This window comes from Cyrtonyx montezumae, unplaced genomic scaffold (assembly GCF_038088225.1).
Source record: "Cyrtonyx montezumae isolate F1298 unplaced genomic scaffold, pur_monq_1.0 scaffold_8, whole genome shotgun sequence".
NCBI classification, from domain to species: domain Eukaryota; kingdom Metazoa; phylum Chordata; class Aves; order Galliformes; family Odontophoridae; genus Cyrtonyx; species Cyrtonyx montezumae.
Window position 1 is genome coordinate 8,241,379 of NW_027072089.1, and position 16,395 is coordinate 8,257,773.

The 16,395-nt window shown below is 41.4% G+C and overlaps 1 protein-coding gene across 3 annotated transcripts in view; it reads left to right on the forward strand.

Annotated features, from left to right (window-relative positions):
• ASAP1 (ArfGAP with SH3 domain, ankyrin repeat and PH domain 1) overlaps window positions 1–16,395 on the forward strand; it is a 148,542-nt gene that overhangs the window by 5,200 nt on the left and 126,947 nt on the right. Inside the window, exon 1 of one of the 3 annotated variants that reach the window (XM_065753175.1) lies at window positions 14,842–15,081. The exons of 1 other annotated variant lie outside the window; for it this stretch is intronic. The gene's annotated coding sequence lies outside the window, so the exon portion shown is untranslated. Of the gene's footprint in view, window positions 1–14,841; window positions 15,082–16,395 lie in introns of those variants that run through there. One more of the 3 variants, XM_065753173.1, reaches the window with a different exon arrangement.

Here is a 16,395-nt window from a genome sequence, read left to right on the forward strand (position 1 = left end):
CAGAAACAGAGCTACTGAAATCCCAGGACATCTATTGACTTTTTGAGACCTAAAATTTGCACACTTGTGCTTTGCCCAGGATTCTGCAGAGAGTCAGTTTTGGCAGGCAAATCAGAGACCAGTGGTTCCTAAGTTCAAACACTGGATACTTGATCACAGTTTATTTCCTCTGAGTGTAACTCCCTTAAATATCAAAACAGATTCTCCAGAGTAGGATTATTAGGAGTCTGTTAAGGATAGGAAAGTATAGGCTTGAATTTGCCAAGAGATGAGATGGCTGTGGTGTAGGTAAAAGAAGGTATGAAATATTTATCCCTTTAAGCCAGAGTGACTGATGAAAGGTAAGCTTGAGAGAGTGCTCTCATAAGACTGTTCCTGTATTGCACTTCTCCAGGTTGTTTTGTTGTTTTTTTTTCCTCTCTGCTTACAGTTACAATTGTATTATTTGCCCCTCAGCTAAGATTAACATAAATTCCCCACTTTTGAATCTGTTACAACAAATTTACTGGTTTCACTCAGAAAAAAAAAGCTATCTGCTGCTTCTTGATAGCTTCACCACAGAAAGATAAGGGATAGCTGGTAGAAACATTGAGCTTCTCAGAACAACAATATTGATGGTCATATTTAGGCAGGCAGGCATATGATGACAAGCTCCTTGCCCCAGGGCAGGCTGTGCTCTGCTTGAAGGAAGCTGGGGCAACTGTTACACCATTTCAGCTATGATGCACCAAAGGTGGCATCTGGGAAAGTCATTGCTTCAAGTAGTGTCAGGACCATGACAAAGAAAAGCAGAGAGATAGAGTCAGGAAAACTGTAAAGAGCTGCAGCCAAGCTGTATCCAAGGAGTGAATAACTGAGAAGTTAATAGCAGGTGGCAAGATAGGACATTCAGTGGACATCTTAATTTAGACAACAACGTGCTAATGCCCTGAGCTAGGAGTAGAACGGCTTCATTGTGACAGGTCGCTTGAACCCTTCTGAATCCACTACAGCAACAAAGGCAATGACTTTGAGGAACCCACTCCAGGAAGCGGTCCTGAACACGTTTTCATATTATCATGGCCCTAGAAATAACATGACAATGATCTCAAAAGTGAATTGATAAAGTCAATCTAGAGATCTTCAAAGAAACACCTGAATGTGGTCCTGCTCTAGGTGGCCCTACTTGAGCAGGGATTCAGATGGTACCAGATGGACCCAGAGGTCCCTGCCAAACTGTTTGAAATTCTGTAATTAGGGGTCTGAGTTCTCCCATCAGTGCTTGGAGGATGTACTGACCTCAGTTTCATTTCAGTTTTTCAGTACCTACACATGCCTATTCATCAGAGTAGAATACATTTGGATGAGAGCGGAGTTTTCATGCAGAGATCACAGTTTCTCTAAACTACCTGCAAAGCTCTGATGAATACAAGCAAAAAGGGGGAATAGCTTTAAATGAAAAGATTTATGTTAGACGTTGAGAAGAAAGTTTTTACTCAGAGGATGGTGAGGCACTGGCATGGGTTGCCAAGAGAAGTTGAGGATGGCCCATGCTTGGAGGCATGCAGTGCCAGGCTGAATGGGACCCTGGGCAGCCTGATCTGGTTAGTGGCGACCTTGCTCATGGCAGGGGGGCTGGAACTAGATGATCATTAAGGTCCCTTCCAGCCTAAACCATTCTATGATTCTATGATGGTTCTATGAATACAGTTCCAAGGATTGCATTTTTCTTAGAACAGCACATTAATCAAGCATTAACCAGGAGAACACTAATTACACATTGTTGCTATTTACTCAGAAGGAATTCATTCTGGCAAAACACCATGTTAAAATGGAAGGCATTGGAACAAATGTATGCTTTTATGACATACATAAATGCCATTTTCATCCTGCCTTTGAAGGCTCCACAAGACCTGTGGGGCTTGCAGCTGACTGCCAAGGTCTCCACAGCACCATCAAACACACCCTCAGATGATGGTCCAGTGACTCTGATTTCCACTTAATGAGCACAGGCAGGAAGATCGGAAAAAAAGCCAAAATACAGTCTGGTAACTTTTCTAGAATTAAAACCTCCCATTCTGAAGAAGCCATAGACTTGAGCTCTTTTTCTCTTACTAATTCTGTTTTAGTCAGGCTTCAACTTTTCAGTGAACATGGGCCAAAACATCTGGGTCTCTGGGTTACCAATATGTTGTGAGTGCATGGCTGTCTGATTCTCTGCCCAGTTGCATCCCCAGAGCATCCCAACTTTCTTGAGTCCTTCTGTCTGCAGACAAGCCAGCGCTGTGCAACCCAGCCACCCATTTGCACTCATCCACCCTCCAGGGAAAGAGACAAAGAGGTCAGAGTCTGCCTAAGATGTCATGGCATGAGGAAACAACAAAGACTCCTCTCAGTTATGGAGGAGTACATTTGGTTTCTGCTCAGACCAGTTGTCTAATTGAACAATGATGGCATCCATCTCCAAGGCACTACAAACAAGACAATATCTATCATCACCACCACTACCAGATGGTTGAATTGCTCTTCAGGGCTGCAAAATGACTTACATTTCCAAATCTATACAAGAGATGCAGGAAGTTATGTTCAACAGCTAGCTGCTTTACCAAAATGGGATCATTGACAATTTATGCACATCCCCAGCATGCAGCCTGGTGTGAGTATTGTGATTTGGGTTAAAGCCACCCTCACTTTATGAACTGTGCACAGTCACTAGAAGTCTTTGCAAAATACAAAGTACAGTTTGCTCTCTCTTGCCTATTCTGCACAGCTTTCATTACAGAAACATCTGTTAGAAGCACTTTGGCTAAGGGTTTGTCAGAGTTTCCATTATAAACCCCTATATTCGAGGGGTTACTGCAACTCAGCCGTAAAAATTTGCTCCAGGCTCACACTTAGCATAAAAGGTCTCCAGAGGGAGGTTTTTTGTTTTTTGGTTTTTGTTTTTGTTTGTTTGTTTTTTGTTTTTTTTCTTTCCTAAAACCAAAATGTTAAAATACATGCAGTTAAACAAAAGAAATTAACTTTCCCTCAGAGACTGTCTCTCCCAAATCTGTATTAGGCATATAATATATACATTGTGTATCAGGCCTTAAATGTAAGCTATTTATTAATTAATTTATATAGCTATTTATTAAAACCCAGTCACTACCCTCATGGGCTTATGAATTCCTTTAAAAAAGAAGCAGCCAGGTGATTTCCAAAAAAAATCAACAACTACATAGAAAAGAAGACCAGTGTATGCTGCAAGGGCAGCGCTTTTTCATCTTCATCTGAAACTAACTTTCCTTTTACAATGTGTTTATTCTGGGCTGCCAGTGTAGGGTCTGCTGACCAAGATGACCCAAGGGTGAGCAGAGACAATATTTCTTTTAAGAGTCGGTCTGCTCCAGCAGGATGGAGGAGATTAGCAGAAAGATGTTAAGCGGGAGGAAATATCCTTGTTTAGAGAAGATAAGCAAGGAGGAAGGGTTCCTCATACTGCACTGATCAAAGTAGTTAAGGTGATCCACGAATAGTGGCAGACACAAAAATCCTCCATGAAGCCTGAGGCTGAGGAAGAGGCAGGAACCAAAAAAGACTTGAATTAGCTTTGCAGGTAAGGGGAGATTAAGTTAGGTATATTCAAGAGACCTTAGAAATGAGGTTTCACATTTGAGCTCATGAGCAATGAGAATGTTCAGCCAGTGCAGCCTCCTCAGTATTCCCCGAATTTCAAGCACATGGGAGAGCCAAGAGCCTCCGAGTCCAAAACAGTGGGGCAGCAGCAGCCCTTCTTCACCAAATAAGCAAAGCTCTTGTTACACCATTCATTGTGCAACGGGCAGCTGCAGCCTCAGAGCTCAGTGCTGATCCTGCAGGAATTTAAACCCAGGAGTAATCCCATTTAAATTAATGGGATTATGCCTCAAAAGTGTAGAGTTAAGCATATGTGTATTCATCTGCTGGAGCAGGCCGTGGGCAGCACGCACACTTTCAGAGTGCTGGGCCTGCAGTAATGTCCTCCATGTGTTCATCAGAGTGCCTTCTATTTGTCAGGCAGGATGGCACTGGAGTGAGTTTTGAGGTCTCTAAGGAATATCCTTAAACTGAGGGAAGTCACACAGTGATTCATCCAGTGGCACCCTTTCCTCTGAGTCAGTCCTGAACAAAAGTCTCAGCTTGGTCTTAAAGATGGGAAAGTGCTGTTGGATGTGCCGTCCCCTGGAGGAGATGGAAAACAAACATCCTGCCCATGACTGCCACTTAAGGTCTCAGCAGATCTCTCAGAGTTCAGTTTTTAGCCCTACTGCTTCTGGCCAAAATCCAGCTGCTATGATTTCAGCTTTCTGGTTCACGCTTTCGGTGTGGGTTCCTGTTCTCTCATGGCTTCGTCTGGATTTTTCTGAACACCAATAGGCAGCTACTGCAGCTCTGATGGATGAGGAAATTGCCTCTGGATACACAACAGATGACCTGGGATTAATCAAAGAATGAGCACGATATGAAGAAACAACACTACTAACCTCACTTGCACTGATTACTGCTTTGGTATACATGAAAATCAGATACTGATCAGCATGCTTGCCTCCAGCAGAATTGCACCCCAGCATTCACTGATGTTGGAATAACTGCTATTCTACATGTAAACGGTTCCATTCAACCAACTCAAAACAGTACAGCATCTTACATGGGTAACACATATATTGTGTTCTTCTACTCATTTATATAAGAGGAAAATTTCTCTGCTGCATTTTGTTGTCAGCATGCACAATACTTGGGAGACTTCTGATTCCTGGGAGCTGGCCAGCCTCCTTCAGCGCTCTGAAGTCAACAACACCATCATCTGATGCCCTGTTGCACAGCCCTACTTAAGCATCAGGATCCCCTCAGAAGGAAGAGCTCAGATAAGGAATCAGCCACTTAAGTCATAGTAACCTATGAAGTTAAGTTAACCTCTGAAGTTAAGGGACCCATGGCTTCCTTCCTTTTGCCCGTTTTCTGCAATCCTCTCATAAATCATCATCACATTTCTTAGATCAGTAATGCTTTGATGAACTCTCCTCATATTATTAATTATTCTTATAAGCTCATGAAAGTTTTCTTCATTAGAGAGAATGTCCCAGATGCCAAAGCTTTGACTGGATTACTTTTAGCTTTTGCTTTACTCCAATGATATAGGTACACATCTGGACTGATACAAAAACGATTCTTTAAAACATAAGTAAATATAAAAATTCTGATAACAAAGGTTGACATTAAGTAGCTGAGGATACAGAACAGCTAATAGGAGTTCCCTGCTATTACTACATGTACTGGAGCTTGACATTTGATCACTGTCACATTATTTTCTTATCCCAGTTTATCCTACATGGCATCAAAGGTTCAGACATCTGACAAGCCTAAAGAAGCCTTCTAGAATTGACCAGACAGTAAAGATTTGGCATTGTAAGAAGAGAAGAATGTTCGTAAAAATTATATTCATTTCCATGTAGTAAAATATGTTAATGGACAATCATAGCTAATATCAAGATGTGTATCTTTTTTTTTTTTTAATTTCCAACATGCCCATCTCCACAAGTCCAAGAAAAAATGTCCTTTTTTACACATTCCATACATAAAATGTATGAAAGCGCTGAATATCATGTATTTAAAATGAATGGGGGTTGATGTTAATTTGTTATGTTAACAAGAAACAGTTAGGTATTTGCATGTAATTAGACTATATTAATAGTCTACAATCTATCATGTCATGAAAGAGCAGAAGTAACATCTTAACTATATAAAAGTGTCAGGAATTTTGCTAGTGTTCCTTCAGAGGAACAATAACTCACACGTCCATCTGGATCCAACTCAGCTGCTCTTTCAGAGCAGCATCTGCAACCAGAACAGCAGAAACAGCAGAGAGTCAGAGTTCCAGTGCCATCCTGTTGTTTCCGTGAGAACAAGGATAGCGATACTGGAAAAATACAGCAGAATGCATCAGGAACAGGTATTACACTTGGCTGTAAAGTGCTTTCTGAAGTAACCACTGGAGGTTTTCATTTGCTTTTCTTTTATTTTGGTTGTTAAATATGATCTATGATTCTGTTAGCACTTTGCATGTCACATGGAAGATTCACAGCAGAGCAGGACTGGGAATTCGATTCCTCAGCTGTGGTATACAGCATGCCAGCGAGCTCACTGTTCTGTGGTATGCTGGCTTTCATCCTGGACTTCACCTGGGAGGAACAGAGCCAAAGGAAGGAGAAGAGATGAGATCAACAACAAAAGCAGAAACCATGGTCAACTTTTACGAGGGGGTCAATACCCATATTCCTCTAAAGATCTCTTAAGGAGAGGCCCAAATGCTTTTTCAGTACGCTTTTCCATGTAATGTCAATTGCATGGATGTTACACGATGACTCGGAGGATAAGTGGCCATGTGACAATTTCTTTATTGAGATGGGGAGCTCATCACGGAAAAATCTGGAAAACACCTGTAGGCGTGGGAATAAGTTTCTGCTCTTACTGGAATAAAATAAACCCTGGACATGGCGCAGGATTTTCAAGGCCCCATCATACAGCATTTATTCTGTCCTCTGAAAGGCCTTTTTTATTTTTCTCACCAATGAGAAAATTGATGTGGCTTCTAGCGGAAGGAAAAACACTGAACCACATAGTTAAGGTGACCCACAGCGAAGAGAAACTGAGTAATATTAGCAGTGTGGGGCCATGAAATGTATGAAATTCAAGTTTATGTGAAATACAGTGCTAGATTTGGTTTTTGATGTGCCAAGCTATTTTCTCCAACAACCATATTTGTCGTTTGCTCATGAACACAATTAAAAGCACAAAACAAAGAGGATTCGGACTGCGGACCTGAAGATCACAGAAGTTGAGGAAGAGATTCCTGCTGACTCCAGTGGCCTTTGGATGATGATTTTTGCAGGGAGCACCAACGATCAGTCAAGTAGCCTCCACTGCATCAAAATCAAGAGTAAATTAATTCACTAAATGGAATCTACTTGTGTCACATTTTCTACATTAGCTGCCTGTCTCAGGATGATCTATTTTAAATAGTTATTTTTCTATGGAAGTTTAAAAGCTTGAGTCATTCCAGATGATGAAGTTAGAGGGAAACCTCCCTCTCCACCCCCTCTCCACACCTCCATGTTCCATCCGTTAAAAGAACCTGAAGTTTGACAGTAAAATGGCTTTTCAGACAGGACTGGGTCTTTTGTCAGATCTTTGAACACCAGCATAAATGTAGCCAGAACTAGGTTGTAACAACCAAAATTGCCCCAAATACTTTTGGTACATAGTATTAGCTGGGTACTTGTCTGAGAGCTGCAAAACTCACCTCTGTCAAGGGAAAATCGGGGATGATACAAGGATTACAGGTGTGCATAACCAACAGGGATAGGAAGAAACTCAGTGTTCAAAGATAGGGAAGAGATGGGTTTGTAACAGCTCTGCCTGCACAGCTCCAAGCGTCCGGCCTACTCTCCTTTACAGCATGGCTTTGGTATAGAGTGTTCCACTGCGTGCATTGAATCTACATTTGTCAGTGCAGATTTTCACAACCTTTACTTCCTCCTGTGGCTTTTAGTACCCAAGAAGGAGTCATCTTGGTGAGGCAGCACAAAAAGCTGCAAACTGAAGGGAGTGTGGGAGTGACAGGGTTTATGCATGCTTTGATTTCAAAGCTTTGGCCTGAAAAGAGATATTTGCAATAACAGGCTACAGAAAAAGGATGATTTGCTGCACTGAAAAAGTTAGTAACTCCTGCAACGTCAACACAGTTCGTTGAAAGTTAAAAGAGGGGGGCGTGTTATTTTTAGGTGCTAAGTAATTCACATATTGTGTTTAAAATAAAATATTCAGCTGTATCATTATGAGTCATTTTTGCTCAGATAGTTTACTAAAATATTCTCCTTATGTAATATTATCATCCAACTTACCTGCGATCTCTGTTTTATTATAAAGTTAGCATACAACAGAAAGTCAACTGATGATCTTGTAGTCTACTACAAGTAGGCTACTAACAACGCAAAGCAATATTTCAGGCATAGTCACCATTAACAAGTTGTAAAATGTTGACTTCTCTAGCTATATTTTCAAATACTCTGTGTCTTCTCTATTATTGTTTTTCTTCTGCAGTTTATGTTCTGTATGCCTGCAGCCAGGAACATGTGTTTCCAATTATCTGAGCTTTCCAAACCAGCTTTGCATTCAATAGCAACTTCTTTTTTTTAAGGTACAGCTCCTCCTCCCACAGAAGTTAATATTCTTCTCCTTTTTCACGCAGCAAACAGCAGTGGGTCTTGATTCCAGGCCCATTTTAGAAATCATTTAATTTAGAGCTCCCCTAGACAAGAATGCATTTTTGTCTAAACTTCTTATACGTCTTATGAAACAAAAGCAAGTTTTCATATTGAATGTATACAAAGTGCTGAAGCAAGAGAGGGAAAACTGATGTCATCCAGACTGCCTTACATACATTTTCTCTGGTTTGCTAGTGAAGAATCATTTGACCATTAGAGCAGTAATAGCAGGAATGTTGGATAGCATCTCATGCTTACAGTACTTGCTTAGGCCTCACAAACCCCGTCTCTGGAGCACCTGTCCAGCCTGTGACCTGTAGCATACCTGAGTCACTCCTTGTAAGGTCTTAAATTGTGATAATCCCCATTTGTCCATAGAGAATTGAGACAAACACATATTTATGTCTCTGTGTTGGCTCAGGGCTTAAGTTTGTATTTGATGTTTCTGATCATCTGTATCACTGAGATGCAAGTCCAGCTTTGATGTGGTGGAAGAACATGGGTTCATCACCAAGAGAAATTCAGGCTCAAAGATGTGAATTGAAATGTAGTCCCTACTGACAGCTTAAATATAATCAACATAAAGCACAAAAGCAGAAAATCAACCTATCCCTGAGGCATAGTTAATAACGGTAAGAGACAGTCAGAGTAACCAGTGCCCCCTGAGCAGGAGGTATGGGGCTGTATGAGAAGTGTGTTAGTGCACATCACTGGATCTGGTTCTGGGTTAGGATGAAGCTAAAACGTAACTGGACACAAAAGATTAGAGGTGCCCTGAGGTGTGCAAGCCTAAATGTCTGAAGGTGTGAATCTGTTAGGAACAGATTGTAAACCCTTGGCATTTGGTCACTGAGTAACCAAAGATCAAACTGCAGTTCACTCATCTGACCACCATGTGAGGAAAATTGTATGATCTCTCATTTGTATGAGAAACACTGCATGAACGCTACTACGTGATTGCTTGAGCACCTGGGATACAGGAACCTCCTTCTTAAGCATGAAGCAAAAAAAGAAAAAAAAAGGTAGAAAAAGAAGATATTTACCTCAAAAGGAGTCAGTGTGTTGCTCAGCAGCAAACATGCTAACACAGCAGGTTGCAGAATGGGGTAATAAGCAGCCAAAAGGAGACTAAATTCGAGCATGATATCGCATGGCCCTCCTCCACACATGTGCTATATAGCCCTAAAACAGACACACAGTGAGTATTGTACACAGCAGTGTTTGAATTTTCTGATGATAATGCAGCAGAGTACAGATGAGACAGAGACATGTGTTTCCAAATGAGCAAGGATGTTCACTTCAGCCAGCAAACAGAGGGCAAGTGAGTGAGGTGAGGGCAGCCACTGCCTCCTGCAGACCTGAAGGCATCTTAGTAGCATAGAACCAGAGCATGACCAGCCAGAATAGTGAAGCAATAGGGTTGAGCAGGGAAATGAGACATCTACAGAGCGTGTTCCTCCTTCAGGGAAATGCTGCAGTCCTTCCATGACAGTAACGATGGTCATCAACTATTTCCAAACAAAAGCTATAATTGGGAGAGGAAGTCTCTTTTTTTTCTCTCTTGTGGCCTTTCCTTTTCCAGATCCTACTAATGTTCACTAGGCTAGTAGTCTTATATCCAGTCTGTGCTGTATACAAATATACTGTGTTTGTAGCATTTGAAATTTGTACTGCTTGTAGAAGTGACTCTCACAGCTCTATGACAAGTCTCATGACACCCGCCCATGCTTTTAAATGTACAGCTCATGATAATAAGAGATTTAAAGCATTTTTAGCACTAATTTCATGTGTCTCTCCTCTTCATTCCTAAAAAAAAAAAAATGCTTTAAATTGTTGCTCATATGACTTCCAAAGGCTCAGATCATGAGAAATTTGTATTTCTGTTTTTAAGAATACTCTAATTGCTACACCAACCCTGTGATCATCTGGGGCTTTGTCATAGTGTTTATTCACGAGTTCACATGATGTGTTTGTCATTTATCTGGATATAAAGAAAAAGTATTTTGCAGTGAGATTGGTCAGGCACTGGATCAGGTCACCCAGAGAGGTGGTGAATGCCCCATCTCTGGAGACACTCAGGGTCAGGCTGGACAGGGCTGTGAGCAACCTGCTCTAGCTGTGGATGTCCCTGTTCATTGCAGAGGCATTGGACTAGATGCCCTTTAAAGGTCTTTTCCAGCTCTAAGGATCCTATGACTCTATACATTTCCTGCCACAAATCAGTAACATAGTGGGAACGCACCTTTTTCACCAGTTTTTTGCCATGAAGCTGAGGAAAACATTGGTGGCAAAGTGGAAATAACTCAAGCCTGATGAAATGCTCATGGCATCCAATATATCCTAACGCGGCCCTTTCCGCACAGCTGCCAGCCTGGAGATTGATAGAGAAGGATGAAGAATGATAGTCAAAATTTCAGATATCAGATTTTTACTCATTCAGCAGCTTTTAATTGCTACTAGTACGTGTGGTGTAGAATCCAACTCGTATCTCAATATTATCTGAAATTTCCATGTACAATGAATGATGGAACCAGCAGCTGTGCTCACACCAAGAGAATATTGTTGTGTGAAAGCTGTTTCCTTATTACCTTTCATTGATTATACACTATTTTGAGCAGAATGATTGAAAAGAGGTGTGGCTTTTTGTGAATTTGACTTCAGTTCTCCCATGTCACTTTGGAAATGCAGGGGAAAAAGGGCATACTGTGAAAAAAATTCCCCCTTTTCTGTCGTTACACCAAAGAATGAAAAGGAAAGGGAAAAAACATAAATGCTTTGGATCTTCTTTTTTTCCTATGAAAAAGAAAACTATTAAAACATAAAAACAATTTAAAATGAAGTGCACACAGTCCTTGTGCATTGGTACAGCCTATAGTAACCACTGTGGGTCAAGTGCTTCTTGTCAAGGCAGTTTCTAATTCCCGGACCTTCTCCTAACATCAAGAGGTGTTATTTGCTTAATAAATGTGCAAACATGCTGTTAAACCTGTTAGCACAGAACTTCTGCTATATTTCACTGAATGAACAGTGGGGAAAACAGCAGTGTCTGTTGTTTAATGTCAGAGAACATGGCTTGCTGATGGATGATGGGGCTCAAAGCCTCAGTGGCTGCAGGAGTGCCAGCAGGGATGCAGATCTCAGGAGTAAACCTTCTTGACTGCGTTAGGAAGGAGCAGACCTTAATGAAATTGGCAGGGATCTCCAAGCAAACATGCTCAATTGAACATCAGCTCAATTGAATGGCCAGAAGTCTCTAAACTGGGTAATTACTGAAGTCGTGTGAGAAAAAAATAGTGTTTATAGCTTATGGCAGGCTGTGTCAGTATCAGTGAAATCCTTTTTGTTAGCATTTTCTAACAATTTGTTCTAATGTTTGCTAAGACAAATGTATGTGGTTGTAAATACAGATAGAGTGTGAATGTGGAAGTTGGTGGAATTGAGCTGCAATATTTCTCTGGCATCCAGTTTCTGGTAGCTATCAAAAGATGTGGTACTGCTGAGTGCTCAGGGAATGGCCCCACTCAGAAGGAAAAGTCAATTAGTTTCATGCAAATATATGAGGTCATTTTCTCAAGGGTATAAAGCCTCTGTGTGATGGAAGGGTGAAGAATGACAAAGCTGAGACCACTGATTTTTCCTCCAAATGTTTCCACTGTTCTGCCAAAGTCTTCTCCAAATCCAATTAGTAAGGTGGTGGAAGTTAAAGAGATGTTCTTTGTTTCTGATCTACACTGAAGAAATTTCCCAGTTTTTTATAATGATAAGGTTTGTGATTGAAATACAAAATATAACAGAGCCTCGCAGGTTAATGATAACTCATCTACAAGCATTTTGCTCACAAACTCAATTATAATTTCCTGTGCTTCACATACATTGCTAAACCCTTTTAATCTTTAATGAACTGATTTGTCTTAATTCAGTAGGTTTAGAGCTCTCTGCTGAAAAATGAGATTTTCATTCTCAGCTGTTGGTGTACAGAAGTTATATCCCAGGGAAACACATCCAGCTAGCAGGGAGCTCAGCTGCTGTGGATTCATTAAGGGAAGACAAAAAGTTTTTTCCAGTTTAAGAGTAAGCATCTCCATGTCTGCACTGGGTAAAGCCACTGCCTTTTTTTTTCTCAGGTGATAGTGGAGATTTTGCAGCTGCTGTGCCCTCTCAGGACTCCTCATCCACTTTTTAAGCTTCGATAACTGCTGGCCCGAGTCTGAAGTTTTCTTTCTACTGCTTCTGCCAAATATTTCTTTTAAGACTTTTTAATAAGTTGATAGTTGCCCGTTGAAAATAACTGATTTTTTTTCCCACTTTAAAATTTTTAAAGACAGAAAACCAGTTCTGCAGCAAGCACTCGCTCTTCAGCTCACAACCCATTGAAGGTGGCTGGAGGACGCTGGGCTTTTAATTACCACTTTATCCCTCTCACCTTGACCTAACTGTGTCCTGGCAGGGAATGTTTGCCTACCTTTAACTGATTTACAGCAGATGTTAGTGGTAATAAATTATATCCCACTTCCCCCAGCTCTTTTTTTTTTTTCCTAGAGCTGCTTGAATGTTTTCAAATGAAAAGTCTCTTCAACTTGAAACGGCGATTTCATACAATGTACATTTTGGGGGTTTATATAACTATTTCTCCTTTTTTTTTCCCAGTTAAGATGAAAATGAAGGCAATATTTTATTCTTTTTCTCTGTTTTTATTTTCCTTTGGTACTGGAAAGAGCGGCAATAAAAGGAGAACACAGAAGGAAAGGTGAAAAGTGACAACAGAAGAACTTCTATAGGAATAAGTGAATAACTGAAATAGCTCTCTGGCAAAATACATGGAAAAAAAAAAAAAGGAGAAGAAAAAAAAAAGCCTGAGATTTTAATTTTTCCCTGTTTTTCCAGCAATTCACTCCTGACATCATCAAGTAACCATTCAGTACTTGTTTCATGTAGCACGGGCTAGGCAAGGGGAATGACTTCATGCCTCCAAAGCAATGTCTTTGTTCTACCAGTACTGTGCACAGATGCTGCTGCCTGAGCTTCAACCATGTTGGCAGGGGTTGACCTCCATCAGCGGTATCACACATCCTAGAAAATAGTGGGAGAATGACCAGGAATGAGAGGATCTGACCTGGAAGTTGTGTCTTGACTCAGAGCCGGGCTGGAGACCAGAGGAGACAGGAGGCAGAGATGTCTTAAAATCCTGTTTCCATCCCAGTTTCACTGCCAGGTTCCCCACAGTATCACCTGGCCCATACAACCTATCTCAGCGGAGCAGGGGTGGTTTCCAAACTTGGCCACTTTCAGGGAACACTGTAACCAATGCTTGTGAAATCTTCCTGCAAACACCAAGAGGCTTTGTTTGGGGTTTCCCTATGGACTTCAATGGGGCGACTCTTAGGTAAACTTGATTTTATGAATTATATCTGCGGGAGTGAGGTGTCGGTTCTACACCTGTCTATCCACAGGTCATGGATCTACACAGGGAGGTGTTCAAGAATTGTGTAGATGTGGTTCTGAGGGACATGGTTCAGTGGGCGTGGTGGAGATGTGTTGATGGTTGGACTAGATGATCTTAGTGGCCTTTTCCAACCTTAATGACTCTATGATTCTATTTTGACAGGAAGAGCTATTGTATTCCCTTATTGTTGTAGCTGATAGAGCGTTTTACATTTATAGTTTAACCAAGGTAGATTATGTACATAAATAAAGCAAGTAAAGAGACTCAAAGGGAAACAAAAAAAAAAAAAAAAAAAGGATGTTCTTAATGTTATGGAGTGAACCAGAAGACACAAAGAGCCAAATCCATACTCAATAGCAGAAACAAGCAACACGCTTCATCTTAAGTGTCCTAAGGACTGCAGAGCTTGATCCTAAATTCCTTGACAACATCAGAGTTTTCAAACTCCTCTCCTCCTTTAAGAGCCCATAACTTCAGGGGTGCTCTTCCCTCCCCTGCTACACCAGCTCTACAGTAAATCATGACTGGGACCTTGCAATGTCCCACAAACAGACACATCAATCTTCTGTTACAGCCAAAGAGAGGGGGAGAAAAAGGAGGGAGAAACACAACTGGTTCAGGAGTCCCAGGTTGACGGCACTCAAATGTGCATTTGCACCCTGAGTGCAACATCACCCCCAGAGAAGGAAACCCTACCTAATAAGCACCATCTAGGAATAAAGAGAGGAAACTAACCCCGGCAGGATGTGAGGCTGGACTCAGCAAGGGGAGGGCTGGGAGCCCCCAGGGCAGCTCAGTGTTAGCAGGCACTGCAGCCAGGACTGCAGCCCGCCACGGGCAGCCGAAGGGTTAACCAGAGAGGCAGCACGTTAGCAGTATCTGTGGAGATTATGGCGTGTTTATCCAGTGTTCAGATTTCCTGTCTGAGTGTTTGGATTTCCTGAAATCCTTGCTATCAGCCCAAGTGCTGTCCACTGAGCAGACCTTATTCTCTCTCTCTTTTTTTCTTTTTTTTTTTAGAAAAAAACTTCCATTTTTTTTTTCACTTTGCTCACATGGTTGGCTTTCCTTCCTGCTCTCTTTCCAGTTGTAGTGCCTGTGTCTGCTCACCGGTCAGGACATTTATGGATGCAGAGCAACACCCTTAGCCTGCAGAACTCTGGGCTCACCGTGAATTGGATTTCCTCTCTGTTTCTTTGTCGATTTTTACTTTTGACTTTTATTTCATCTTTTTCATTTTGGGGGAAATAAAACTTGAAGAAACATGGTCTTTTCCAGCTAACCATGGGAGAATATTTTTTAGTCTAAGATGGAATAATGGCCTTAGGTCTGAGGAGCACATCTGGCATGGGAATTCAGCCCGCACACATCCCGGTGAGTCGCAGGCGTGGGCTGGGAGGGTGCTGGGTGCCGTGCAGGACAAAGACTGAGCGGGGCTGCAGAGCTGCAAAAAGCAGATGGGCGAAGCTGAAGGGAAAACTTTTTCAAAAGGAATCATTGAAGTCCATTTTTCATTCCTAAAAATGCATGTTGCTCTTCAGCCTAGATAACATCCAGGTAAGCTTTACGTATCAGGCCACATTCTACGAGTCCTAATGCATGTAAGAAACTTTTACTCACATAGGAAACTTCAGTGACTTTAGGAAGAGCTCTGTAAGAAAAGTTGTGCAGCATTAGTGCCACATGTAGTAAACTGCAAAGTCTCAATGTCTGTAAAAATAATCTTAAAAGAGAATTTTACGAGTGGTATTGTGTGCTTCCTTGGTATTTTGTGTTTTATTCTTGATCTACTTTTATATTTTAAAGAAAACTCATGTTCCAACTGTTTCTCCTATTGTCTCTTAACTAAGTTTGAAGTAGGGCTGGAAGTATATTTCATGCAGCAGTGTGCTGGGAGGCCAGAAAGGGGCTTTCGCTGTAGGAGGGAAAATGCTGAGTGCTGTGCTGCCCTAGCTGGAAAGTTGCATTCAAACATCAGGCTTAGCTGAGGTTTTCACTTTATTTTCAGATGTGAGAGCCCCTGGCAGCATTATTGCTAGCCTGAAGTGTTCTCAGTTAAACCATGGCCACAAGTGCAATGTGCTGACTGGTCTCAAAATCAGTGAATCAGCATTGAAAAGGAAAAAAGGATCTTCTTTTCAGACCTCTTGGCAGCAGATTTCATTGCCAGCACCCATGGAAGCACTGTGGCAGCGTGATGTGGAAGATAAAGCATCATCACTGCTGCAGCTTTTGTTGTGTCCCTCAGCTGGAGGCCGTGCTTCCACTTCATATTCCTGAGCTGCTCCCTGGACACGATCCAGGGATTTGGTTCTCTAATTTTAGGGAAAAGCCTCAATTCAGAAATTGCTTATATACTCAGAAACATCTACAGGGAAAACAGCTTTTATTTTAGCCCTGATTTTCATTAGACTACTGAAAATGTCCTGACCTCTACCGTATAATACTACATGTACTGATGCATTCTCAGAAGACTTTAAAGCTTCGTTTTCTTTTCAGTTCAACGGGACTCAATACCTTACTTTTTCATACCAACAAAGAAAAGAAACCATTCTACAAATTATTTCTGAGGCTTCCAAATTTGAAGTTTTAAACTTCATAACTGCCCGACTCCTGCACAACCCTTTGAGTGTGATCCTGCTGCTCTTCTTTAGGATTTTCTTCAGAATCTGAGGAAGGTTTGTGTGA